This window comes from Lithobates pipiens, unplaced genomic scaffold (assembly GCF_037356315.1).
Source record: "Lithobates pipiens isolate NorthernLeopardFrog02 unplaced genomic scaffold, aLitPip1_a1.2 Scaffold_23, whole genome shotgun sequence".
In the NCBI taxonomy this organism is placed as follows: Eukaryota; Metazoa; Chordata; class Amphibia; order Anura; family Ranidae; genus Lithobates; species Lithobates pipiens.
In genome coordinates, this window is record NW_027507785.1 from 144585663 (window position 1) to 144613383 (window position 27721).

Below are 27721 nucleotides of genomic sequence, written 5' to 3' on the forward strand. Positions count from 1 at the left end.
AACCCGCTGAGGTTTTTTTTTGTTTTTTTTTGACCTGCAAGGGAAAAGGCATAATGAGCTAGTATGCACTTAGTATATTTTTGTCTGTAGACTTTCCAGGGACGAAATAACCCCAGCAAGCCTATTCGCCAACACTTTTGTTAATATTTTTAAATCCATGTTTAATGGGACAATAGGCAGGTATTATAAACATTCTGAAGGGTCTTTACCAGGCTTTAACAATAGAATCATATATGCATCTAGCATCGATTACAGAAGCCTTTGCTGTTTCAAGCAATGCTCTAAAAGTAAATTGTCAGTGTGTGGAGCAGCAGTGATGTGAGCAGCTGAGAGTTCTCACAGCTGATTACGCTCTGACGCCTGGCTGATTCATTCTGATCCAATGTGACTGATGCTCGCTAGGGCTTGCTAATGCTTGCTAATGCTCCATGCCTTGTGGTATACTGTTACTGCTACATGAATCCTGGATATTAACAGAGGCATACCAAGGGTTGATATTCATGATTGAACCGTGTCCTTTCTTGCTGACTGGGCTGTGCTTACCTTTAGCCAGAGAACACCGACAGAGTTGTGGTTTTTTATCTTGGCATTTATGCTGACTCGTCCTGATACCTTGTTCATGATGGGGCTGTGGGCTGCCAGTTCCTGTCCTCATGGATCCTATGCTGGATGATATAGTATCTATTCACCTTAAGATTGAAGACTATCACCATTAGTTATCTTAAATTTTTTCGTTCATATGAGGATTAGTGGCAGATAATTGATCCTGCATCCTGGAAATTTTTTCCCAAATACAGACTAAGTATCACTGAATTACCATATTAATTGGTGGATATATATGGACTAAATATTACTTCACATGATTGTTATATATATATATATATATATATATATATATATATATATATATATATATATATATATATATATATATATATATATATATATATATACATATATAATGTGTGTGTATATGTGTATATATATATATATATATATATATATATATATATATAATTCTGTAACTTTTTTTTTTTTTTTTTTTTTTTATATATGATATATACATTGAGCAATATCAGGAGGAGACTTGCACATCTTATATTCCTGTTTATGATATTACATTGGCTTTGTTTTGCACGGAGCACTTTAATATCACCAGATGGATATAAGGATTATTGCCTATAGTATCTATTCACTTTGTGATTGAAGATTATCACCGGTTATCTTAAATTTTCTAATTGTTGTTGGTTTGTACACTTTTGGCTTTACACATTTTTATGGTAGATTTATCTATGGTTTATTTACATAAGATAAATTGCATGTTACTGGTTTTTAGTTGATATCTCCCCTCTAAGCAGCACAACAACATTCTCTGCTATAGTATACCTTCTTGGTCCATGTTGCAGCTGAAAGGTTTGTGATTCCTGCTGCGACTTCTACTGCGATTCCTGTTTGCCATCTTTAGTTAAAATTTCCTGTTGGGCTGATCGTCTCTCTCCTTCCTCCTGTCTCTTTGCACCTCCTACCCCCCCCCCTCCTCTTGGCTGATGTGGTTGCTGTTTGGGGGTGCTGGATGTTTTGTTTCTGAACCTGATGCAGAGACTGCCCTAACCCCTAAATCGCAGAGATCACATTAACCTTCTGGGAGAGCGACAATCTGCTGCTGTGACATTTTCAGTCTTCCCTGCTTCTCCTTCCTCTGCCTGTCATATTTATAAACATGTCTGAAAGCAAGGAGGGTAAAGGTGCAGTAATTACCACTTCTACTACCTCTATAAAAGCTATTCTATACTCTGGAGGATCAGCGAACACTGGAACAGGGCCCCCTTTTCCTTCCTCCCAATCCAGAACTATAACAAGAGCCAAAAACGCACAAAGAAATGTCAGCCAAAATGGCACTAATACAATGTCAGACCATCATGGAGAATTGGAGGAATGTGGGGCGGTCTCCCGTACAGAAGAATCTTGTCTGCAAATGACTAAGATGGGTACCCATTTACACCGCATCCCAGAGGTGACAATGCATGGCCCCCCTGAATCCATCTTCTGCAATCAATGTGAGTATGAATGAAAATACTTAAACTGTTCAAACTCTTTCTACTCTGAAATCAACTGAAGGGGAAAGAAAAACTGAAAAGACCTTTGAACCAACATTAAGGGATGTTTATTCTTTGATACAACATTGTTCTTCCTCCCTTTCCGTGCTTACAGGCAAGGTACAGGCCATTCGGGAAAGAGTTGTTCATACGTAGGGATCTCCAAAATTTTAAAGGAACGCCCTAAGACATTATAAAACAGGATCAGTGGCATAGAGGTCACTCCCCCCCCCCATGGTGACAGAGATAAAAGCACTTACCTGCAAGTTAAATACTATTATTTCCAAAGTTGAAGACATTGAGAATCGTTTGCGTTCTAATAATGTCAGGGTACTGGGTATACCAGAGAATGCCGAGGGTAACGAACCAATTAACTTTGCTAAACGATAGCTTATTGAAATCGTTGGCAAAGATTATTTTTCTTCATTATTTGTAATAGAAAGTGCCCACCGGGTCCCCACCAATCCTCAGAAACTAAGAAATATGCCCTGCCCCTTTCTAATACGTCTTTTAAATTATAGGGACAAGGAAAATATTCTGCGACAGGCGCAGGCTTTAAATGGTATTAAATATAATTGATGGAAAATTATTTTTTCCTGACTTTTCACCAGAGGTTCCGAAACGAAGGGCAAATTTTCAAGATGTGAAGAAACGCTTGGTACTTGTTAAGTACTCTATGCTATATCCTGCCCGTCTGCAAGTGACCTGTGAAGGCAATGTACAAATATTTCAAACGCCTCAGGAAGCACAGGGCTGGCTTGAGCTTGATGGTCAAGTTAAAATGTAGACTCTGGGGTGACATGCCTATTTTTTTTTTCTCCAGTAAATTCACATACTATGAAGTGACTGGGCAATGATATATATGTGTGTATATATGTATGTGTGTGCATGTATATATACATGTATGTGTGTTTAACAAAAAATAAATATATATATATATAAATATTATACACGTTTCACCCCCCCCCCCCTCTTATTTCTCCCTTCTATTATAAGTCAGGCTGTCGGAGGCCTAATCAGCAATGGCCACTAAATGTATGTTTTTTATTTTCTGTTTTTTTTTGGTGGGAGGGGGGTTCGTCTTGGAGTATTTTCATGTACTGCATTTATATATCTCATATTTTTGTGTATAGTGCAGGTTGGTTGACTAGTGATGTTCTTATGCCATTGTAGCTATGGTAAATCAATTAGAATACTTTCTTGGAATGTTAGAGGTATGAACAATGCTTTAAGACGACAATCTATATTTGGCTATATTGCTTCTTTTCTTCCTGCCCTCGTCTGTCTGCAGGAGACGCATGCCACATCCAGCACAACCAGGTTTCTGAAGTGCCGAACGTTTAGACAGGCTTATCATTCCTTATATACCTCTCATTCAAGGGGAGTTACAGTCCTGGTCTATGCTGGTGTTTTATTCTCATGCGTTAGGACTATGGTAGACGATAATGGCAAATATATATTTTTTAAATGCAAGTTGGATGATCTTGCCGCTATATATATATATATATATATATATATATATATATATATATATATATATATATATATATATATACACCTCCCCCATATAATTCAGAAATAATTTGTCAGCTTATTTCCTTTGCAGGAGTCTCTCCTCAGATACCATTATTGGGGATTTCAATAGTGTTGATATGAGGGGGGACAGATGCCCAGCTTCAAGGTCAATGACCAATGGGCATCTCTCCCCTTTGGACGATTATGTCAGGAAGTAGTATTGTATACGTGGAGGAAGCTACACCCTGAAGAAAATGCCTATACATGCTATTCTAAAACACACAAAACACTCAAGAATAGATTTGTCTCTGTGCTCTGCTGATTTTATACCAAATGTTTTGGATGCGAGTATCGAACCTCGAGGTATCTCAGACCATTCTTCTTTGTTAGTTACTCTAACATCAGGACATCAGGCGTCTAATATGTCTTGGCAGCTGGATCCCTTTTGGTTGGAGTTATTTCCTAAGGAGGATGTCATTCCTAACCGTATTCTGAATTTTTGGTCCGTCAACTTGGGCTCCACTTCCATACACGTATGGGATGCGCTAAAGGCCTATCTTCTGGGTTTGTTTATCCAGAATATAAGTATTATCAAAAGTGCTTCCTGTAGAGAGCTTGAGCTGGTGAAGGCTGACACCTCCGTAGCGGAAATATTATACATTCAAAATTCCTCTCCGGATATTCAACAGGAATTGCTTTTATCTCAGAATAGGCTGAACAAACTATTGGAATCTAGGGCCAGGAATAAACTTTTTTCCTTAGAGACTTAGCTGGGCGGAGGGAGAAGCGAACTGTAGATTATTCGCTGAGATAGCAAGATCCCAATCTAACCCTACACATTTTTCAGCTTTAATGAATGTAGAGGGGGAGGCTTTTAACCAGACTAGTTCAATTATATCTATCTTTAAGTCCTATTATCAAGATTTATATACTTCCAGGGCAGATTTCACGCTTGCAGAGCTATCTAGTTACATGGCCAGTATTGATGATCTGGCTATTTCAATAGAATTGAGAGAAATTCTCAATGCCCCACTCAGTTTAATGGAAGTAGAAAATGCAATGGCTAGTTTTCCCAATGCCAAGGCCCCAGGGACCAATGGTCTTCTATTGAGATCTATTAAAAATATAATAAAGCATTGCTTTCCACTCTTCTTAGCACACTAAATGAGGCTTTTCATACTGGTCAGCTCCCAGGTTCTATGGGACAATCCGTAATAGTAGTCATACCCAAAAAGCATAAAAATTTGCTATACCCTGAATCCTATAGACCAATTTGTTATCTACAGACATTGAACTTCTTGCGAAGATACTTGCAACTAGACTAAATAAGGTTATTTACAGTATTATTCATCCAGATCAGGTAGGATTTATGTCCAACAAATCAACCGCACTTAATAGTAGACGTGCATATTTAATTATGCTGGTTCCAGCCCCGGGCCATTCAAATCATGCTTTCTTAGCACTAGACGCAATCAAAGCCTTTTATTGTGTCAAATTGCTATATCTGTGGGCCGTCCTTGATAAATTTGAGCTTGGCTCTTATTTTTGTAAGTGGGTCCGGTTGTTATACACCACTCCGAGGGCATTGGTTAGGATGAATGGCTTTCAATCTCCTAGTTTCAGACTTTTCCGGGGCACTAGGCAGGGGTGTCCATGTCTCCCTGTCAGGGCTGGCTTAGCCGTTCCTTCTCTGGGATGGCTGCTCAGCTGTCAGCTAATTGCCAGCTCTCATCTCTCTCCACAGTTACCAGCTGTTCCTTATCCATCTCGTCTGACCTGCCTACTTAAATCTGTCCGGCTCGCTTCATATCTGCCTTTGCCTTGGTCGCATCACAAGTAACCATCTCCTGCGGTTCTATTCAAAGACTGGATTGCTGACATCCCTTCTGGCTCCTTATCCTGCTTGCTGTTGCTCTACTTGTATCCCTGACTTCTGGCCTGGCTGTTTACCCGATCTGGTTATTGAACTCTGGACTGGCTGAGTACTCGATCCGGTTACTGGACTCTGGCTATGCTTTGACTACGCTTTGTATATTTACCTTTCTTTTCTTATTTAATAAACAAGTGTGATTTAATTGTGCTTCTGTCTCGGTCTGATTCATGGTTTGACGCTCCTCTGCTTTTTGCCCTGGCCATAGAGCCTTTGGCATGTCTTATACAGGTCTCTCCTGATGTTACTGGTCTGATTAGGGTAGACATGGAGGAAAGGATATCACTATATGCGGATGATCTTCTCTTTTTCATGTCTGTCTGTTCATCCCTGCTAGTAGTAATGGAACACGTTAAGGAGTTTGGAAGGTTTTCTCATTTAGGCATAAACTGGGAGAAATCCATTTTGATGCCTTTAGACCCCCTTCTGGATCAACTACCACCTATACTTTCTAATTTTAAAGTTTTATCTATAAAATACTCGGGTATAACTATGTCGGACTCCCTACAGTCCTATATTGTGGATAATATATTTCCATTACTTACTAGATTTCAAAGTCAGAGTGAAACCTGGACTAAGCTCCCTTTATCACTAAAAGATTGTATCAATTTAATAAAAATGATATGGATGCCTCGGCTCCTCTATTTTTTACATAATGCCCCGATTTGGATACCTATCCGCATCTCTATTAAGATAAACACTATATTTAGGCGTTAAATATGGCAGAACAAAAACCCTAGTATCAAACTGGAGACTTCACAGCATCCGACAAATGCTGGTGGGCTGGCAGTTCCTAATCCAAGGCTATATTTTCTTGCCTCCCAATTACAGCATTTTGCTGGATTGGAGTCTGAACAGATATCTTTTCCTGCTTGACGACTATTCTCTTTTGTATTTAAGGGTTGGTCTCCACTTTTTTTCCTCGATGGTGCAAGAGGGGGTGTCTCGCTGATATGCCTACTTGTATTTTAATCTGTAATGTATGGAATACCATTAAAAAAATACTGGTTTTCAATTATCCCACTAGATATACTCCCATATGGGAAAATTATACTTTCTCCAATTTCGGTTTTTTAGAGGTTTTCAGAGATGGGCAAAATTAGGAATAACTACTTTAGCTTAGCTATATCAGAATGGTATACTTAAATCCTTTGAAGATCTGAGGGGAGAGTTCTCTGCAGAATCCAGTTGGTATCAATTTTTCAATTAAGACATGCTCTATATGCCCAGTTTTCTTCTGCTGAGATATTTTTCCTCTCTATCCCTGTCTTAAATAAAATCTTACAGGCAGGGTCAACACAGGGTCTTATCTCGGTTACTTATAGGGTATTGTCAGATGGGTTTCTATTGAACCTCCCCAACCATTCTTGGGCTGGCTGGGAGAAGGATATTGGTCCCATCTCTGTGGAGATTTGGGACGATGGTCTCCATCTAGGGTGTCTTTCTCCATCAGACAGACCTAGATTTTTATTCTCCATATGGTCTATAGAACTCTGCAGTTTCTGTGTGCAATTGGACTGAAATCTGAGCCAGCCTGTGCTAGATGCAGTAACACAGGTACATTAATACATCTTTTGTGGCGATGTCCAAAACTTCAAAGATACTGGGTGGAGGTGATTGGTACCTTACATAGGGTACTGGATATAAATTTTATATTTCTTTCATTCATTGATGGACAATGAAAAAACAGAACTTTACAGTTCCGTCCCAGGGGGCGGTCCCTCTGGTAATAACCCCTCAGCCTGCTTTCTGCAGCTCAGTTTATTTTCTGCCTAGTGAAGGAGAAGGACCTAGGCTCCCTGCGGACCATTGGTCCTCTGATTTTTATTTTTTCTGGATTTTGCCTTTTGCGCAAGATTTTAAGATGTCTTTGTCAGTGTGCCGTGGCCTGCAGCTACTCCGTACTGCTAGTGTGTGGGTCTGTGATGGGATGTCCCCAGCTCGTCCGGATTGTAAGTACAGCTCGTCCGGTTTGTAAGTACAGCTCTTCCTGCCTCTGTGGAATTGAGCAACTGGGCATTCCCTGGGAGGTCGAATAGGGGGTCCCTGTCCCTATCCCCCTGTGGGAGATGCTGCATGACTGGGCTACTGGAAGGTGTGTGTACCTGGGCCAGGGGTCCTCCGGGTGACTCTTATCCTGGATTGGGGGCTGTGCTGGTTGTCCGTGTCCCTGGATTATCTGTGGACTCTGTGCTGTCGCCATAGCGCTGTCTGCTGCCATTATCTCTGTTCATTCACTGTGTAGTGTTACTTGTTGGCCATTTTTTGTGAGACCCTGTTGAAAGCATGGTCGGAGCCATTTTCCCTGTGAATTGTCCTCTATACAGGGCGCTCAGTGGCCATTTTGTTGTAGCCTCGGCACGGTTTTTCTCTTCAAGAGGAAGTAAACTCTCCCATTCTGATGCTGCTTTTCATTTAGTCCATTATAATAAGTAATTATCTATAGCCACTGTAATCCAGTCCAAATCACATATTACTTACTGTTTAAAGAAACTTAAAAAAACTTGTTTCCAGGGGTAAGGCAGAACCATCTTAAGTATTGTTTTCTGAGTCCACAGTGGAGTGTATTTCTGCCCTTACATTGAGCACTTCCTGTACTGTTAACCAAGCCTCCTCCTCAATCCAATGTTTCTATGGCAACCCTGCTTCCCTGTTCACAGCTGATTTTTGATTTTATAGTTTTTACTTGTGCCGATGTCTGTTTGACTTTGTCAGTCTTATCAGCTTCAGCCAAGTTTATGCTGCATGTCCTGTCACATGGTGTGTAGGAGGAACTCTGAATGATTCTGCAGCCTCCTGGGAGTTCAGTAGCGTGTCGCAGGAATTCCTGATAGCAGATAGATAAGCACGTAGATAGTGTGCCATAAATCAGGGGCGATCTGGGCATGCTCAGTGACTTCATTCTAAAGAACAAAAAGGATTACAAAAATACTAAGCAAGTAAGGAGATATCAACAAGCAGTGCTAATTAGGGTTTTTTTTAGGCTGATTTACATGGGACAAAGTTGTGGGGGGGGGGGGGGGGGGTTTATAACCACTTTCAGCGCTGGTCCCTGTACCTCAGAACAGAGCGGTTTTTGCTCTGCACACCTGGGAGATGACCCTGGACACGGGCACCTGTAACAGCACGGCGCAGCACTCGGTCGGGGTAGCGAGTCCTGCGATGGGGACCCCTCAGTCTACAGCAGCTAGGAGGATGGGATTGAGCACTTGTCTTAAGTCCCCAAGGGTGGTAGACAGGGTGGGTCAGCATGGCTTCAGAAACTGGCGTTTCTTCCCCAGAACTCCCTGCAATTGCAACCGGCTCATCTGCAAACAGTGCAGTGCCTTTGGATGCTTTGTCGGCGGTCTTGGAAATGTTCGTTGCCAGGGTGGAGGCGGTGTACGGGTGCATAGGTGGTAAAACGGCCCCTGCCCCCCGTCCTCCGGGGAGAGTTCTGACTCAGTCTCAGGCCCCACAGTGACTGGCTGCCCCTGCTCTGATGTGTCAGAGGACGCTGACCAGGACCGATTGGACAGTGAGGATGATTTTCCCCGTCCGGGTCCGTGCAAGACAAAGCACTAGTTGGAGCACTTATCACAGCTGTGCATGATACCCTGAAAAATCAGTATACAGCAGGATCCTCTGCTGAAGTAGCGGTCCCTTTTGGGTCCTGTAAGCCAGCCCATACACCTATGGTGTTTCTGTATCTGACTTATTTTGATAAGTTCATATACAAGGAATGAGGAAGCCCACACCAGACCTTTTCTGTCCCAAAAAGAATAACGGTGCGTTACCTCTTTGAGGAGAGCCTTTTTAAAAAATGGTCGGCACCCCCGGTCGTGGACCCCTAGTATCCAGGTTAAACAAAGTAACCATGATCCCGATAGAAGGGACTCCTGCATTTAAGGACCCTACCGACAGGAAAGCCGAGGCAGCGGCACTTTCCTTGTTTACGGTAGTGGGGTCAGCGATAAGACCAGTACTGGCCACAGCATTAGTGTCGCAGACACTTACTAAATGGGTAAACTATTGTACCGTGAGTTGTAGAAGCAGCAGGCCTCTCCTGTCTGCGTGCAACTGACAGACCTGTTAGTGCGCGGCCTTAAGTACGTCTGTGACACGGCCCTGGATATGCTTTCCTTGCTCTCTAGGGCATCAGAGGTGCTGCGGCACCTGATTTGGCTGAAATGCTGGTCTGGGGACCAGGCATCTAAGAAAGCCTTGACGATTCTACCCTTCCATGGTGAGCGGCTATTTGTAGCCTCCTTGGATGATATTAAGAATGTCACAGATGGGAAGAGCACCTTGCTCCCACAGTCCAGGAACAGTAAGGAGCCACACCACAGGCAAGGGTCCTCATTTTCCGCTCAGAAGAGGCTTTTTCGTACGCCCGGGACTTCAGCAAAATGCTCCCAGTCTGACAGGGCGCCTACGGAGGGATGGAAGCGTCCCTGGACTCGCAAGCCAGCGAGCAAAAGTGCTTCAGCGTGAAGTATTACCCCCACCTGTCACTCAGGTGGGGGGTCGCCTTCGCGAGATTGCAGCCTGGTGGGCCTCTCGGCTGCCCGACAAATGGGTCTGTGAACTGGTTTCATCGTGCTACAAGATAGAGTTCCTCTCTTGGCCACCAAACTGATTCTTCCCCTCCAGCATACCCTTACGCCTGGCTCACCGGGAGGCCCTGTTGGGGGCAGTAAGGGACGTGCTAAGCCACGGGGTGATAGTGCCTGCTCCGGAAACTGAAAGGTTTCAGGGTTTCTAATCCAATCTGTAGTCCCCAAAAAGGAGGGGGTATGTCCAATCTTGGACCTGAAAGCCCTCAAATGCTTTGTTAAAGTACAGAGGTTCAGAATGGAATCAGTTCGCTCAGTAGTCGTACTCCATCAGGGGGACTCAACTGGCATCTTTGGACATCCAGGACGCATGCTTGCACGTACCTATAAGCCTCAAGCATCAGATGTTTCTGCGATTTGCAGTAGGGGAAGACCACTACCAGTTAGTGGCTCTCCCCTTTGGGTTGGCTTCAGCACCCCGAGTCTTTACCAAGATATTTGCTCCAATTTTGGCATTGTTGCGACAACGCGAGATTACAATCGTGGGTTGCCTAGACTATCTCCTCCTGAGAGCAGCTTCCACCTCAGAATAAAAGGAGGATGTGGAGATCACCATGCAAACCCTGCTGGAATTTAGGCAAGTGTTAAACCTCAAAAAGTTGGTTCTTGTGCTGACTCACCGCCTGGAGTACCTAGGCTTACTGCTGGACTCCGTGGAAGCAAGAGTTTTACTTTCTTCAGACAAACTGCAGACTCTCAGAGCTGCGGTGAAGCGGAGCCCTGGGGCTCATGATGGCCTCCTTTGAGGCGGTACCGTACGCCCAAATTTCTTACCAGACTCCTGCAGAAGGAGATATTGACAAATCTGTTATCCCTGGATCTATAGATTCGGGTGAGCCAGTTAGTCAGGGATTCCCTTCTCTGGCTGAGATCTCCGGCACTTCTGTCCAGGAAGTCGTTCCTACCTCTGCATTGGACAGTGATCACAATGGACACCAGCCTGACCGGGGTGGAGTACTTGGGAGTACGGTTGACCCAGGGCTCTCTGGTCGAGGGAGGAATCCAAGTTGCTGATCAATGTGCTCGAGCTCCGAGCGATCAGGCTATGCCTCTCTACATGGTCGATGAGACTAAGAGGGCATCCTATCAGGATCCAGTCAGACAACGCCATGGCGGTGGCATATGTCAACCACCAATGAGGAACAAGAAGCATGGCTGCAGCACGGGAGGTCACATACATCCGTTGGTGGGCAGAGTGGCATGTTCTGGCCCTGTCAGCCATTTACATCCCGGGACTAGAAAACTGTCAGGCAGGCAGACTATCTAAGTCGCCAGATGCTGGACCCAGGAGAGTGGTCGTTGCATCCAGAGGTTTTCAGGCTTCGGTGCCTGCGGTAAGGCACACCAGATGTAGATCTGGCCTCTTGGCTCAATCAAAAGGTGCGGAGGTTTGTATCCAGGACGTGTCAGATGCGCTGGTGGCTTCATGGGCTCAGTACCGACTGATCTACGCCTTAACTCCGCTAAAACTGTTACCACGTCTGCTCTCCAGAGTGGAGGCAGAGGGGATCCCAGTGATACTGATTACCCCAGATTGGCTTTGGTATTCTTGGTATGCCGACCTAGTACGCCTGGTGATTGATGCTCCCTGGCGGTTACCCATGCGAGAAGACCTTCTGTCTCAATGTCCGATGCTCCACCCTGCTTTACTGTCGCTGGCTTTAAAGGCATGGCTGTTAAAAGCCAGATGGTAAGGAACCGAGGTCAGTCGGACTCTGTAATCTCAACTATGCTGAGGGCACAAATCTTCTTCTCAGAAGATATACCATCATACGTGGAAGGCTTATATCACCATGTGTGAGGAGATGGGGCGGCATCCGCGCACCTATTCTGTTTCCAGAATCCTGCTTTTCCTACAGCGAGGAGTAGACCAGAAACTGCCTTTAAGCACCATCAAGGGACTGATTTCAGCCTTGACTGTTTTTTTTCAACGACCCCTGGCGTCTCACTTTCTGGTGAGCACCTTTTATGCAAGGGGTCCAGCATGTAGTCCCGACAGTACGTCCAGCCTTGCCTCCGTGGGATCTGAACCTGGTGCTATCTGCGCTTCAGACACCGCCATTTGAGAACATCAAGGAAATTCCCTTGTTGACTCTCTCAAAGTGGTTTTCCTAGTGGGCTTTACATCGGCCAGGAGGGTTTTGGGAACTGGAGGCCTTGTCTTGCAAGTCACCCTAGCTGGTTATCCACAAGGATAAGGTGGTGTTGCGTACCGAAGGTTGTTTTGGCTTTTCACCTCAATGAAGAAATTGTTAACATCTCTGTGCCCTAAACCGACACATCCTAGGAGGTGGCTCTCCATTCCCTGGTCGTGGTCTGGGCTCTAAGGGTATATCTGTCCGCCACAACTCCCTTTCAGAAGTCAGACTCTTTGTTAGTTTCGGTAGCTGGTCCGAAAAAAGGATTGGCAGTCTCGTCCGCCATTTCCAGGTGGATCAGACAGATCGTGGTCCAGGCTTATGCCTTAAAGGGGCAGGTGTCCCCCTTTCCTGTCACGGCACATTCCACCAGGACAATTGGGACCTCTTGGGCCTTCCCACATAAAGCGTCAGTAGCCGAGGTGCGTAAGGTCGGCGACTTGGTTGTCCACTCACACCTCTACAAAGTGGCTGTAAGCGCATATTCTGATGCCTGCTTTGGCCACAAAGTTTTGCAGGCGGCGGTGTAATTTTGCAATTTTACACTCTTGCTTCTGTTAAGAGAAAGTTACCTCTTTTGAATTGAATGCACTCTGATGCATAGGTTGACCGCAAGTTCTGCGGTTGATTCAGATGGTGACTCCCCCATTAGGAAGCACCCCTGGTTGTGGGTGAACTTATGTTGCTGTTCCCACCTCTCGTTATGACACTCCTTGGGGACGTCCCCTACGGTCAAGATTCCTGGAGTTGTGTCCGTCAATGAACGAAAGAGAAGATATGATTTTTGTACTCGCCGTAAAATCCTTTTCTCTGAAGTTTTTGACAGACACAGCACCTTACCGTCCTACTGGTTTACGTTATACTGGTTGTTGATGCACTGAGCTGGAAGTGTCTGTATTGTGTCAATGTTTCCATATAAAATCATAAAAAGGATTTGATTCAAAAGTAAATTAAGTCTAGGAGCCAGCACATCCACATAAGTTTTGTAAAAGTCAGCAGGGAAACATCAGGCCCAGGGGCATTATGTGGAGGAAAAGAAAAAATAGCCAATGCTATCTCTCTTCGCAATCTTGGGAGAACAAGACCCTCCAGGAGTGTATCCAAAGCCACAAGGTTATTTTTGGGGATATTTATATATTTTTCGGCCATTATAACATAAGCATTACTGGCTAAATCCCCACTCTTACAGTGGGGATCGAAAGTTTGGGCACCCCAGGTAAAAATGTGTATTAATGTTCATAACGAAGCCAAGGAAAGATGGAAAAATCAAATTACAGATTAGACATTCTTATAATATGTCAAAGAAAGTTAGATTTTATTTCCATAATTTACACTTTCAAAATTACAGAAAACAAAAAAATGGCGTCTGCAAAAGTTTGGGCAACCTGCAGAATTTATAGCACGCACTGCCACCTTTGCAAAGCTGAGACCTGCCAGTGTCATGGATTGTTCTCAATCATCCTCTGGGAAGACCAGGTGATGTCAATCTCAAAGGTTTTAAATGGCCAGACTCATCTGACCTTGCCCCAACAATCAGCACCATGGGTTCTTCTAAGCAGTTGTCTAGAAAACTGAAAATAGTTGACGCTCACAAAGCTGGAGAAGGCTATAAGAAGATACCAAAGCGTTTTCAGATGTCAATATCCTCTGTTCGGAATGTATTTAAGAAATGGCAGTCATCAGGAATAGTGGAAATTAAAGCAAGATCTGGAAAACCAAGAAAAATATCAGACAGAACAGCTCGCAGGATTGTGAGAAAAGCAATTCAAAACCCACGTTTGACTGCACGATCCCTCCAGAAATATCTGGCAGACACTGGAGTTGTGGTACACTATTCCACTATAAAGAGATACTTGTACAAATATGGTCTTCATGGAAGAGTCATCAGAAGAAAACCTCTTCTACGTCCTCACCACAAAAATCTGCGTTTGAACCTTGCAAATGAACATATAGACAAGCCTGAGGCATTTTGGAAACAAGTTCTGTGGACCGATGAGGTTAAAATAGAACTTTTTGGCCGGAATGAGCAAAGGTACGTTTGGAGAAAGGGCACAGAATTTAATGAAAAGAACCTCTGTCTAACTGTTAAGCATGGGGGTGGATCAATCATGCTTTGGGGTAGTATTGCAGCCAGTGGCACAGGGAACATTTCACAAGTAGAAGGAAAATGGATTCAATACAATTTCAGCAAATTTTGGACGGTAACTTGATGCCATCTGTGAAAAAGTTGAAGTCAAAACGAGGATGGCTTCTACAAATGGATAATGATCCTAAACACACCTCAAAATCCACGGGGGATTACACAAGAGGCGTAAACTGAAGGTTTTGCCATGGCCTTCACAATCTCCTGACCGCAACATTATTGAAAATCTATGGATAGACCTTAAAAGAGCAGTGCGTGACAGACAGCCCAGAAATCTCAAAGAACTGGAACACTTTTGTAAGGAAGACTGGGCAAAGATACCTCAAACAAGAATTGAAAGACTCTTGGCTGGCTACAAAAAGCGTTTACTAGCTGTGATGCTTGCCAAAGGGGGCAGTACAAGATATTAACTCTGCAGGGTGCCCAAACTTTTGCAGACACCATTTTTTTGTTTAATGTAATTTTGAAAGTGTAAATGATGGAAATAAAATCTAACTTTTTTTTGACATAGTATAAGAATGTCTAATCTGTAATTTGATGCCATTTGGAGATTTTTCCATCTTACCTTGGCTTCGTTATGCACATTAATACACATTTTTACCTGGGGTGCCCAAACTTTCGAGCCCCACTGTACATCTGATGCCTGCAATATTTGTTATCTCATTATATTTGGCCAACAGCATTGCTAGTAATTTACCATTTTTAGCACCTTCTGAAAATGGGATTTTTATATACAGCTTACCTGTAAAATCCTTTTCTTGAGAGTACATCACGGGACACAGGAGCTTCATTACATAGTGGGTTATATAGGCACCTCTGGTGATTGGACACTGGTTGACCCCAATTAAGGAGAATTCCTCCCCTATATAACCCCCTCCCATATGGGAGGCACCTCAGTTTTGTAGCAAAGCGATAAGAAACCACGTAAAACCCAAGAGGGGCGGGAGCTCTGTGTCCCGTGATGTACTCTCAAGAAAAGGATTTTACTGGTAAGCTGTATATAAAAATCCAGTTTTCTTGATCATACATCACGGGACACAGGAGCTTCATTACATAGTGGGATGTCCCATAGCAATGCTCAGATTGAGGGGAGGGAGACACAGATCATAATTATAGACCGCTAGGGACCGGAGGACCTAAACTGCAGCCTGCAGTACGTTGCGCCTGAAGGAGATATCCTCTTGCCCTCTGACATCCACCTGATAGAATCTGGTGAATGTGTGGACTGTTGACCAAGTTGCAGCCTTACAGATCTGAGCCAGGGAGGCCTGGTGATGCACTGCCCAAGAAGCACTTACAGCCCTAGTAGAGTGCGCTTTCACTTGAAAAGGAGGAATCTTCCCCTTTACACTATAGGCCTGAGAAATAACTTGTCTAATCCACCTTGAGAGAGTGGATTTTGACGCCGCCTGGCCCTTCCGGCAAAATAAATAAGCAATCAGTTTTCCTTATCTGAGCAGTTGCCCGAAGATAGATACTGATTGCCCTTACCACATCCAAAGTGTGCAAAGATTCTTCTTCTGCGGACTGTGGGTCCGGAAAAAAGGATGGTAGGATTACGTCTTGATTCAAATGGAATCCCGAAACCACCTTAGGTAGAAAGGACCTGTTGGGACGCATGACCACCTGGTCCTTATGAATAATTGGATACGGCACCTTGCTGGAAAGAGCTGCTAGCTCTGATACTCTTCTAGCCGTGGATATGGCTACCAAGAAGACCAATTTTTAGTCAGGAGATCTAATGAAGCCAGATGCAAAGGTTCAAATGGTTGCCCCTGCAAAGCCGAGAGAACCAAATTCAGATCCCATGGACATACCGGAGGTTTGACTGGCGGTCTTATTTATCCGCATGGCCCCCTGGATGAAAGCCCACACCAGGGAATGTGATGCAAGTGGCTTTTGAAAAAAACACTGACACTGTCGAAATCTGCACCTTGATAGTGCTTATGGCCAAATTAATTTCTAGGCCTGACTGGAGAAAGACCAAGATCCTACTAATGACATACTTTCTAGGATGCCATTTCCTGAGTTTACACCAGGAAACATATGCCCTCCAGATTTTGTAATAAATAAGCTTGGAGGCCGGCTTTCTGGCATTGACCAGAGTAGAAAGGACTGGCCCCGAAAGGCCACGGTCTCTCAGAATGTGGGTCTCAGCAGCCAAACTGTCAAATTCAGACTGCGTAAAGCAGGATGGTAGATTGGACCCTGTGAGAGTAGATCTGGCTGGAGAGGGAGGATCCATAGCCTGCCAACTTCATGATCTCTGCGTAGCATGGTCGCCGGGGCCACCAAAAGGACCGACTTTGTCTCCCTCTTGACTCTTCCCAGGAACCACGACAGAAGCGTACTCGGGGGGGGGGGGGGGAGGCATAGATCAGATTGTACTGATCCCAGGGAACTGTCAGAGCATCTGAGTATCTCTTGTCCTTGACACAAAAATGTTCAGTTTCCTGTTGAACCTGGATGCAAACAGATCTACGTCTGGAGTACCCCACCTGTGACATATGTTCCGAAACACGTCGGGGTGCAGAGCCCATTCTCCTGGGCACAACTGCTGGCGGTTCAGAAAATCCGCCTGCCAATTTTCCACTCCTGGAATGAAGACTGCAGATAGACACGGAACATGCTTTTCTGCCCAGACAATTATGCGATTTACCTCTTTTTGGGCCACCAGACTCCTGGTACCGCCCTGGTGATTGATATAAGCCACTGTGGCATTGTCGGACTGAACCTGAACAGGGAGACCTCGTAGTCTGTAAGACCACTTTATGAGAGCCATATAAACTGCCCGGATCTCCAAGACATTTATGGGCAATAGCTTCTCGATCGCAGACCATTTCCCCTGCAAGCACCTCTCCTCCGACACTGCTCCCCAGCCTGTCAGGCTGGCATCTGTCGTGATGATCTTCCATGGAAGAGGAAGAAAAGTTTTGCCCTTCGGCAAATTCTTGGTTTGTAACCACCAGATGAGACTCCTGCGTGCCCCTGGGGATAGACGCATAGGAAGATCCAAGGACTGGGGCTTCCTGTACCAAGCCGCAAGGATGCATCTTTGCAGAGGCCTTGAGTGGAACTGGGCGAATGGGACGGCCTCGAAGGAGGCGACCATTTTCCCTAACAGTCTCATGCACAATCGAATGGGGGAAGATCTCCTGCCCAGAATTAGGCGCACCAGATCCCCAATGGCCAAGGCCTTTGGCCTTGGAAGAAACACCTTGCCCTGAGCGGTGTCGATGATCATACCCAGGTATTCCCCAGGTATTCCAACCTGGTAGCAGGCTGTAGGGACGACTTTTCTAGGTTTATGATCCAACCTAGGCGTTCCAGGTGTTCTAGCGCTCTGGTGATGCTGTGGTTCAGGAACGCTGCTATTATCTCCATGAGAGGCAAATCGTCTAGATAAGCCATGATGGCTATACCCTGAGCTCTTAGGTTTGCCAAGAGAGGGTCCAGAATCTTTGTGAAGACTCGAGGGGCTGTAGCAAGCCCGAATGGCAAGGCCACAAATTGAAAATGGCGCCGCTCTACTGCGAACCTTAGAAATTTTTGGTGTGCGGGGAAAATTGGCACATGGAGATATGCATCCTTGATGTCTATTGATGCCATAAACTCTCCCCCTTGCAGGGAGACCACAGTGCGAATTGACTGCATTCGGAAGGACCGGATGCTTAAAAAACGGTTCAGATCCTTCAGATCTAGGATAGGTCTGACACTTCCATTTGGCTTCGGAACGGTGAAGAGATTCGAGTAACAGCCTGAACCCTGTTCTTTTGGGTCCACTTCTACTATCACCCCCTGGGATAGTAAGTGATCTAAGGCCAGAAATAGCGGTCTTTGCTTTACTGGATCCCTGGGGATCCTTGACCTTAGGAAACGAGAAGGTGGAATCTCCTGAAACTCTATCCTGTAGCCCAGAGATACCGAAGAGATCACCCACTTGTCCCGGATCTCTTCCCGCCAGGCTCCTGTAAACCGCAGGAGCCTTCCCCCCCACTCGGCCGAGCGGGGGCGCCCCTTCACAAGGAAGCTTTTGGGCTCTGCTTGGCAGGCTTTCACCCCCAAGTCTTTTTCTGTCCCTGGGCTCGGCCTTGAGCCTTTCCTGTAGAGGAGGGTTGAGAAGGCCGTCGCCACTGCCTAGAGCTTGATGCTCCGGGAGAGAGAGCATGCCTAAATGAAGGTCGCTTGATCCTTTTGACTGGAAGGAGAGTAGATTTACCCCCTGAAATTTTTTGGACGAATTTGTCTAATTCTTCTCCAAACAAACATTCCCCTTTAAACGGGAACCCAATCAAATGCTTCTTGCATGACAGCTCAGCTGCCCAATTCTTTAGCCATAGGGCCCTTCGCATGTGTACCAACATGAGGGACAAACGTGATGCTTGTTGGACAGAATCCAAAATCGCATCAATCATGAAACACAGAATATGAGGCAGTTCTGCATAATTTTCTACTTCCTCACTGGGAAGGAGTCCAAGCATCTGCTTAACCTGTTCCTTGAACTGACACAACCCTACGGCTGCGACTGTAGGTTGCACCACAGCACCAGTCATGGAAAAGGAGGCTTTTAATAAAGTTTCCAGCTTTTTATCAGTTGGATCCTTAAATACCTGCGCATTATCCAAGGGACAAGTCAGGTTTTTATTCACGCAAGAAACAGCCGCATTGACAGATGGGACCCCCCACTTCTTGGTGAAACTTTCCTCGAGAGGATAATGCATAGAAAACCTTTTAGGAGTAGCAAACAGTTTATCGGGATGTCCCCAATCCTTATACAACAATTCATCCATTAAGGGATGAATTGGAAATGAATAGGCAGTCTGTGGGGCTTTCCTGACTCCCAGGGAAGAAACGGAGGGCGTAGCGACTTCAGCAGCAGGCATTCTGAATGTGGTACGCACCAATTCAGTATACTACTGCACCTGTTTTCTGAGCACCTGGGAGGAGGCGACTCTCTCCTCTTCCTCTGATTCATCCGACTACTCATGATTCCTGTCCCCAGACAGAGATCTCTCCTCATTTTCAGAAGAATCATCTGAGAGAGAAATTTCAGCAGAGGGAGAGGATCTACCCCTTTTCCTGTTATCTTTCAGGGAAGCAGAAATAAAATGTCATTATTCTCCCTTCAAAACCCTCCAATGCAGCCCTAAGGGAGTCCTCAGTGACATAACCTGGGGCTGGGACATTAGGAGAGGCTGCAAAACCTGACAGGGGCACTGACTCGTCTTGAGAGGCTGGCTCCAGTCTTGCAGGGGGGGGGGGGGTGGTAACTTACAGGCACTTTTAGAACCCCTGGACCTAGGCGGTGATTTACCAGTGCCCTTGCTACCTCTCCCTGAAGAGACCCTCTTATGAGGAGACATAGTCCTAAGCTACAAAGCAGAGGTACTAGTACAAGTGCAATCACTGTTGTGCTTAAAGTCTCACAATATATATGCTTAAACTGCACAACCTGATGCTGAGTAGGTGTCTAAGGTTTGCCTGGATCCAATCCCCACGGATGCTTACTGCCCACAGCTCCTGTGTCTCACACTGACAGCCCCCTGACGCTCTGGGCTTTTTAAAACTGGCACCTGCGCAGTACAGCGCCATGCACACTGACGTGCACTGCTCAAAACCACACTCCCCCACTCCATTAGGCCGGGAGCATGCCCGGCGCACGTGCACACGCCCGTGCGCGTGCACGAGGACCGCGGGATCCAGGGGGGAACGGAGAACTCCACCGGAGCTGCGTGGGACCCCCAGACTACGTGGGACCCCTGTGTTACCTTGTTGTGGCAGGAACTGCAGTGGAGACATGAGAGCTGGAGAACCAGGCTTCACTGAGCGTGTGTACTGAAAGGCATGTAAGTATGCATCAAGCTGCTCTTACTCCCTCTAGTGGTGGAAACCAGGTAAGACATACAACTACTCACAATGAAAAAATCCATCATACAATTTTATATATATATATATATATATATATATATATAGGATTAACTTCCCTTACCTGTCCCCGCAGCTTGAATTGCTAAACCAGACAAATTCCAGCCTTCACCCATCACGGCGGGTAATGTTAGCCAACCTTCAGGTTTATCTGGGGCTCTTTCTCGGAAGAGCCTCCTACCTGGACAATGTAAAAGACTCTGCCAGAAACTTTCATGCGCTCTTTGTAAACAGTACACCAAGTCTGGTTTTCCCAGAGCCCAGTCTTCCAATGGAGAGGACTTACAGGCCAAACCTTGTTTCTTTGGCTAACGAGGCCCGTGTACCATACCATCTTGGGAGTCAAATATCGGCCCGAGGTATGGATCCGGTTTGTTGTAGCCCTTAGGCCCCCGCAGGGACTTGCACAGAGCTAAAGTTTTACGTGACCAACCACCATAGACACTGGCGAAAAAACTGAGGTGCCTCCCATATGGGAGGGGTTATATAGGGGAGGAATTATCATTAATTGGGGTCAACCAGTGTCCAATCACCAGTTGTGCATATATAACCCACTATGTAATGAAGCTCCTGTGTCCCTTGATGTATGATCAAGAAAATAAAGAATTAATCCTATGACCAGCTCCATATGAGCCAAGTTTGTGAAATGTAGGGAGAGAAGACGCCTGGCTTCCAGCAGAGAGGACAAGCAAGTATCTGATGTGGGACCAGCGTGTTCTTCCGCTTTTTCCCTTTTCTCTAACAAAACGAGCTCTGCATTTTGTTCCACCTGTCCCATCTTGATTGCAGATAAGCACTCCCCTTGAATCGCTGTGTGGAAACCAGTGGAAACAGTCTGATGCTCGCGCTCATGGACGGCTGCAAATGCCCATAGGTGCTTATGCACATGCGTGGTGGACAGTAGGCACACGCTGGAGAGCATCCCTTGTGCCAGTTGGCACCAGACGACTTAAAGGGTGCCCTAACCACCGATCAGTGCTGACTGGTCTTCAGCTGTGCTCCTGATACCCTGCAACCTGTTTTTATCCTGTCTGATACCCGTTGCTGACCTTAGCTTTCGCTTGACCCTGCTACTGGACTCTGTTATACCTGGTCTCTGGCTCCTGATCCCGGCTTCCCATCTGACCTTGCTTCTGACTGAAGCCTTGGTACCTTGCTGCCCGTCTGCTACTGAACCCAGCTATCCTGCTGACCTTGCTCCTGTTCCCTGCTTGGCTCAACACTGCCATCCGAGTGTCTGAGACTACAGTCCTGTGACCAGATGCAACTTCCTGCAACACGCTTCCAGGTCTTCATCTGCAGGCACTTGTGTTCCTCCTGTCCCTCAGGTCCTTCTGTTCCATCCTCAGTGGGACCCAGGCTGGAGATGAAAGAGAGGCTGACCTTGTCATTTTACTCTCCCTTCAGGTACGTGACACAATGCTTTAAATGCATCTCATTCTATAGGAGGGTCCACGGACTCCCCATTAGTTGAACAGTAATCAAGTCCTGTAGAGGAGGTTACCTGATCATATTGTTACCAGCCAGGATAAAGTCCCCACCCCCCCTGTCGTCCTCCCCGAAGGGAAGGTCAACTACTTCCCGCCCCTGGTACGTCCCAGGACGTCCTTGACTTTGCAGGGTTATATCTGCATGATGCCTTCAGCTACAGGCATCATTCAGATATCACCTTTTTCAGCCAGCGATTCCCTACATCAAAAGAACAATCATAGCGGCTGTTCCACCGATTGAAGCATTCACAAGCAACAGTTTGTAATGGCAGATATCAAAAACCACAGCTCCATACCCCCCCCCCCCCAGTCAGAACACCTGCTGGAATGTAGCATTAAGAGGCTTTTTGTATCCAAAGCCTATGTAGTACCCTGTTACCATCCAGGTGTGTCTCCTGCAGAAGGATGACATGCGGCTTAAATTGCTTAAAGTGGGGTGCCCCCAAAAAAAAAAAAAAAAAATTAAGTCAGCAGCTACAAATACTGCAGTTGCTGACTTTTAATAATCAGACACTTACCTGTCCCAGAGTCCAGAGATGTGGGTGAATGAAGCCCCCCCTTGTTTCCCGCTCTGTTCGCGGTGCCAGTATTCTTACTGTGGGCACCCGATGTGGCTTCACAGCTGGGCACCCACTGCGCATGCTCGAGCGGCGCTGGGTGCCGTGATACGCCGCCCAGGTCCCAAATGACTGTGCGGCGCGAGCGGAAGTGATGTCACCAGCCCGGGCATTGAAGAAGGCAGACTACGAGGGACCCCCTAGCAACAGGCATTTAGAGGTGAGTAAAAAAAAATTTTTTTACAATTTGTTTTTTTTATGATTTTTAAGCTATTTTGGGTGGCAACACCACTTTAAGATACTGGAACACTGAAGCTCTTTTGAATTTATTAGTTAACCCTCTGGCATTCCAAGAAACCAATCTGATTGGGTTAGCCATGTAAGTGTAACTCGAGTACTGTAAACCAGGAGAACGAATGCAGTATCATATATAGTGTTAAAGTGCTGTCTGAAATAAGTCCATAATGCCATACATAGTGCTAAAATTCTCAAGCAAAACAATTCCCCCCTGCATTATACCAGAACCAAAACAAAAAACAGTCTGGTATGCAGCTTAGTCCCAAAAGCAAACCAAAAATAGTACTGGGAGTTCAACCATAGGTCCAAATGTTCGACAAATGAAAGTGATATCCTTGTGATTCCACAGGAAGCCGCACTTAAAAAGGAGCAAGAAGCACTTTAACACATAGATTGGCAGTATAAGGAAGAAACTGGATAACTGGACATCTGGGGCCATCTAGTGATGCATAATGGTAGGTATGACATATCAGTCCAAAACTTGTAATAAATGAAATATTAAAGCTGGGATTATTGTAAGCAGCAGCAGGGTGTAAGCCCAGGAAAAGGCACAACAGGTGCAACAATATGTAGAGACGTGCAGCCACAGGATCCGTCAGGTTGCAGTGTGAAACAAAACCGATCACGGTCCAGAAGACGTTCAGTGATTCCCCTCAAGCCATTTACAAGCCTCAAGCGGGTTATCAAAACATTTCACAGCTTTTATACTGAATTCGAAGCCTGCTGGGATAAATCATGCTGAACTGTATTTCCTTGGCTTGCAACCTTTTCTGAACATCATTAAATGATCGCCTTTTTTTCCTTTGTTTCAGCAGAGAAGTCAGGGACCAACATCACTCGGGTAAAAACAATAATGGAAGCGGAGGCATCAAAGTAAACACCACATCTCTAATTATTGAAAACAGAGAAAAGGATGGTGGGGTGAACAAACCCCGGGCTTTTAAAGAGGAAGTAAACCCTTCCAAACAAGATTAAGGCTTACCTGTAGGTCCAAGCAATATCTCCTAAACCTATATGGTTTAGGAGATATTTGCCCGAAAATGGGCACCGCTGTCTACGGCGCATGCGCCGTAGACAGCGGCGCGCAGGCGCACTAAATGCGGCAAATCCAAGAATGGATTTGCCTAATTTGTCGACTCCCGTGCGCATGCGCGGGAGTGACGTCATCGCGGCTTCGCCGTATGGCAGCGGCGGAGCTGCGAGACGCGACTCCCGTGCGCATGCGCGGGAGTGACGTCATCGCGGCTGCGCCGCTGTGATTCGTCGGAGCTGCGAGACGCCACCAGCAACATGGATGCGGCGGACTACAGGGGACAGCGGCGACTTCGCTGGCTCCTGTGTCAGGTAAGTGACACATAATGAGCTACTATGCGATGCATAGTAGTCCATTATGCTTTACCTTTGCAGGGAAAAAGAGGAAGTAAACCCATTAGGGTTTACTTCCTCTTTAAGGTGTTGACAACAAATAATATTCTACAGATATCCATAAAAAGTTTTTATTTCAACAAATGCAAATAAGATGACAAAATAAAATTATCCACATCAAGTTCTGTAGAAGACAAAACCGATAATTGAAGCAAGAGATACCACTCAGAATACAAATTGAACAAGGTGCCATAAATCACGAGTCTGAAAAAGCCTACCACTCAGAATATACCACTCAATATGTTTTGCTCATCTGAGCTTCCTCTGGAGTTTAGGTAGCGTGTATAATATGCTAAAAACAATAGAGAGACATGGATAAGGTTTCATATTGAATAATGAAAATGTATTATTTATTAACTATTATTACAATCCCAAATACATATAGTGATTTAATAATATATCAAAAAAAAATATTACAGGTGAATAGAGATACAAAATAGATCTTACCCAGGTTGCCAAAAAATTAAGATTCGGATTGGATTAGCCTCAATCATAAAAACCATCAAAGGTAAAGGGCATCAATAAAGTTTTTCCAACCACAAGCTCCAGTCTAAATGGCCACAGGAGGACAAAGAATTTATATATTCTTTATAGAAATAAAAAACCGTAGTAGTTTAAATCTGATGCCGACCAATGATATCTAAAATTGACATCACAGGTAAGTATCAGACATTAGTCAAATGGATAATTACTTATCTAGTTGGTTTTATTTTGTCATGTCGTTTGCATTTGTTGTAATAAAAACCTTTTTATGGAGATCTGTAGAATATCTATGTATTATTTCAGGGCTCGACAAAACCCGGGCGCCCGGTCGCATTTGCGACTAGAATTCCAGACCTGGCGCCTGGGGCAGCACAGCTGGGGGTATGCTGTCTCCGCGGCCCCCCCCGGCGAGATCGCGTCGGGCCGCGCCGCCGCCGGCCGGTAATTTAGCCCCCGGCTTTGAGGCCTTCTACGATCCTATGGTTCCTTCTGTAATCTGGCGCCCTCTTGTGGTGGCCGTTGGAATTACAACCAGCAATGCTAATGGATGCAATGCTAATTTTCCCTGCCTGCCAGCCTATCTTCCTTCCCTTTACTCAGAACCCCTAAAAATTATATATATATTTTATTCTAACACCCTAGAGAATAAAATGGTGGTCGTTGCAATACTGTCTGTCACACCGTATTTGCACAGCGGACTTACAAGCGCACTTTTTTGGGGAAAATGTATTTAATAAAAAAAAAAAATAAGACAACAGTAAAGTTAGCCCAATTTTTTTTAATATTGTGAAAGATAATGTTGCGTAGAGTAAATCGATACCAAACATGTCATGCTTCAAAATTGCGCCCGCTCATCGAATGGCGACAAACTTTTACCCTTTAAAATCTCCATAGGCGACATTTAAAAAATTCTACAGGTTGCACTTTTTAAGTTACAGAGGAGGTCTCTGTATTTTTTTTTTATTTTAACTTTTATTTTTATTTTTTTCACTGTTCTTTAAAAAAAAAAAAAAAAATGTGTCACTTTTGTTCCTATTACAAGGAATGTAAAAATCCCTTGTAATAGAAAAAAGCATGACAGGTCCTCTTGTATATGAGATCTGGGGTCAGAGAGACCTCACATCTCAATTTACACTAAAATGCAATTTAAAAAAAAAATTGTCATTTGAAAAAAATAAATAAAATGTCCCTCTAAGAGCTATGGGGGGCAATGACTTGGAGACAGGTGAGGGGCTTGGGGATATCTTCCCCTCACTTGTCTCCATGTCAGGCCAGGGACAGGTCCAGATCGCCGTCACGGACCCGGCTCCTAACTTTTTTAGCTGGCTCCTAGATTCCAAGCAAATTTGTCAACCCCTGTATTATTTTGTTGTCAACACCTTAAAAGTCCCGAGGTTTGTCCCCTTTTTCTCTGTTTTCAACATCACTTGGGTGTTCTCAAAGCGAACTCCCTGGTGTTTCCTGGATTTTGCAAAAATCATGTCCCGTTCTCTCTAATTCAGGAATCTGACCAAAAATGGGCGAGAGAATGCACCAGGGGGGTGACCTCCTGCAGGGACCCAGTGGGCCCGTTCAACCACGTATGTGGGAGGTAGGTCCCCCAAATCTAGAAGCTGTTTGAAGAACTGTTTTGCAAATGTGGCAGGCTTAGCACCCTCTGGTAACCCCACCACCTTCACGTTATTCCTCCTCTGCCTGTCCTCTGCGTCATTGGCCCTATGTTGTAGTGATCTCACCATATCTTGAAGCTTGGATAATTGAGAGCCCTGAGAATGGAAGGAAACTTACACTTCGGATATACTTTTCTCTGCTGTGGTGAGCTAGCCCTGGATCTTATCAAAGTCATGGCTTTTGAGAGTGCATTCAGTGGCTACAAGATCTATTCTTACCATCACTGCAGCCTTGCTGGTGTTGATGGCCTCTAGGATGGGTCTGGTTATGGCCTTCAGAGCAATCTCCAGCTCTGGAGAAGCTGATGGGGACACCTCAGGTCTGTGATCCGCTGCCACAGCTGCGTTCTCCATTGTCTTTGCCTGTTTCTTGGTGTTCTTGGATGTCTGGGGAGAAGGCAAGATGGTGGAGCCTTTTCCCTTGCCTTGTGCAGAGCAGTTCTGACACTGAACTTTTTGCGCCTGGTACCCCAGTTGGGATGCCATTGTTTGCATGTCCAGGATGTTGCAGATGTGATTCTGTACCACCGGTGATGGAACCCGGGCAGGAAAGCTAAAAAAAATCTGATATTTTACAGGAGAGATGTGGAGCTTCTGAGAAACACTTGCCGACTCATTCACCTCAGATTACGTCCCCCCAGAACACCTTTAAACTAATCACAGTTCAAGCAAATTTGATACATACATGAGCAGGTTGCATCTACAGCTTACATTGTTATACATATCGCCACCCCTGAAATCTTCCCTATTAAGGCACTCCATTGAACGGACAGTGGGTATCCAATACTTTAGGGCCTATTGGTGGCCAACCCTGTCGCTTGCATCCCCCCCTAGCATTTCCAGGAGTCTTTAGTACCCTCAACCTGGGGCTAGTCCTGGGACATCAAGCCATGGAGACCAGTGTTTCTCAAATGTATTTAATCGGCCCCTATGCTGCTATACATTTCTAAAAAAGGAGCATGTTTCCCATACCAGTCTCCCAGATTTTTACTAATGGTGAAGTTGTGGATTTCCAACCTAGCAAAATGACCTTTCTAGCCTGAAATGGGGATCTGGAGAAGGCCACTCTTGTTTCCTCGGGGATCACTTCAAGGATTCCAAGTAAACAGTGAATAGAATTCAGGCGGACATTCATCTGAAACACTCTATTGAGCGTGGAGAGGATTTCACTCCAGTAGCGCTGCAACTTGAGGCACCGCCACAGGAGATGAATGAGATCCCCCCCTGACGCATCTACCACACAATGTTACCCAGTTACCCATTGAAATTGCTTTTGATTTATTCCAGATCTTCTGGATCAAAGCATAGGTAGGCTTCCGCCTGTTGGGTTTCTGAAATGCTTGAGACTCCAGTCCAGGGATGCAGTCCGCACCAGTGCCACTAAGCAGGAGACAGGCAGAAGAGCCCTCAGGAGCAGGCGACATGACATCTCTAAGGTATTTTGAGTTGCGTGGCTA

General features: G+C 45.2%; 1 protein-coding gene and 1 long non-coding RNA gene across 4 annotated transcripts in view; both read left to right on the forward strand.

Moving 5' to 3' along the window:
• DDX47 (DEAD-box helicase 47) overlaps positions 1–27721 on the forward strand; it is a 612119-nt gene that overhangs the window by 298234 nt on the left and 286164 nt on the right. The gene's annotated exons all lie outside the window — the stretch shown is intronic.
• Positions 1093–27695, forward strand: LOC143927943 (uncharacterized). Its single transcript, XR_013262352.1, has 3 exons — positions 1093–2057; positions 23036–23141; positions 27552–27695. It is a non-coding gene; the product is annotated as an uncharacterized LOC143927943 (long non-coding RNA).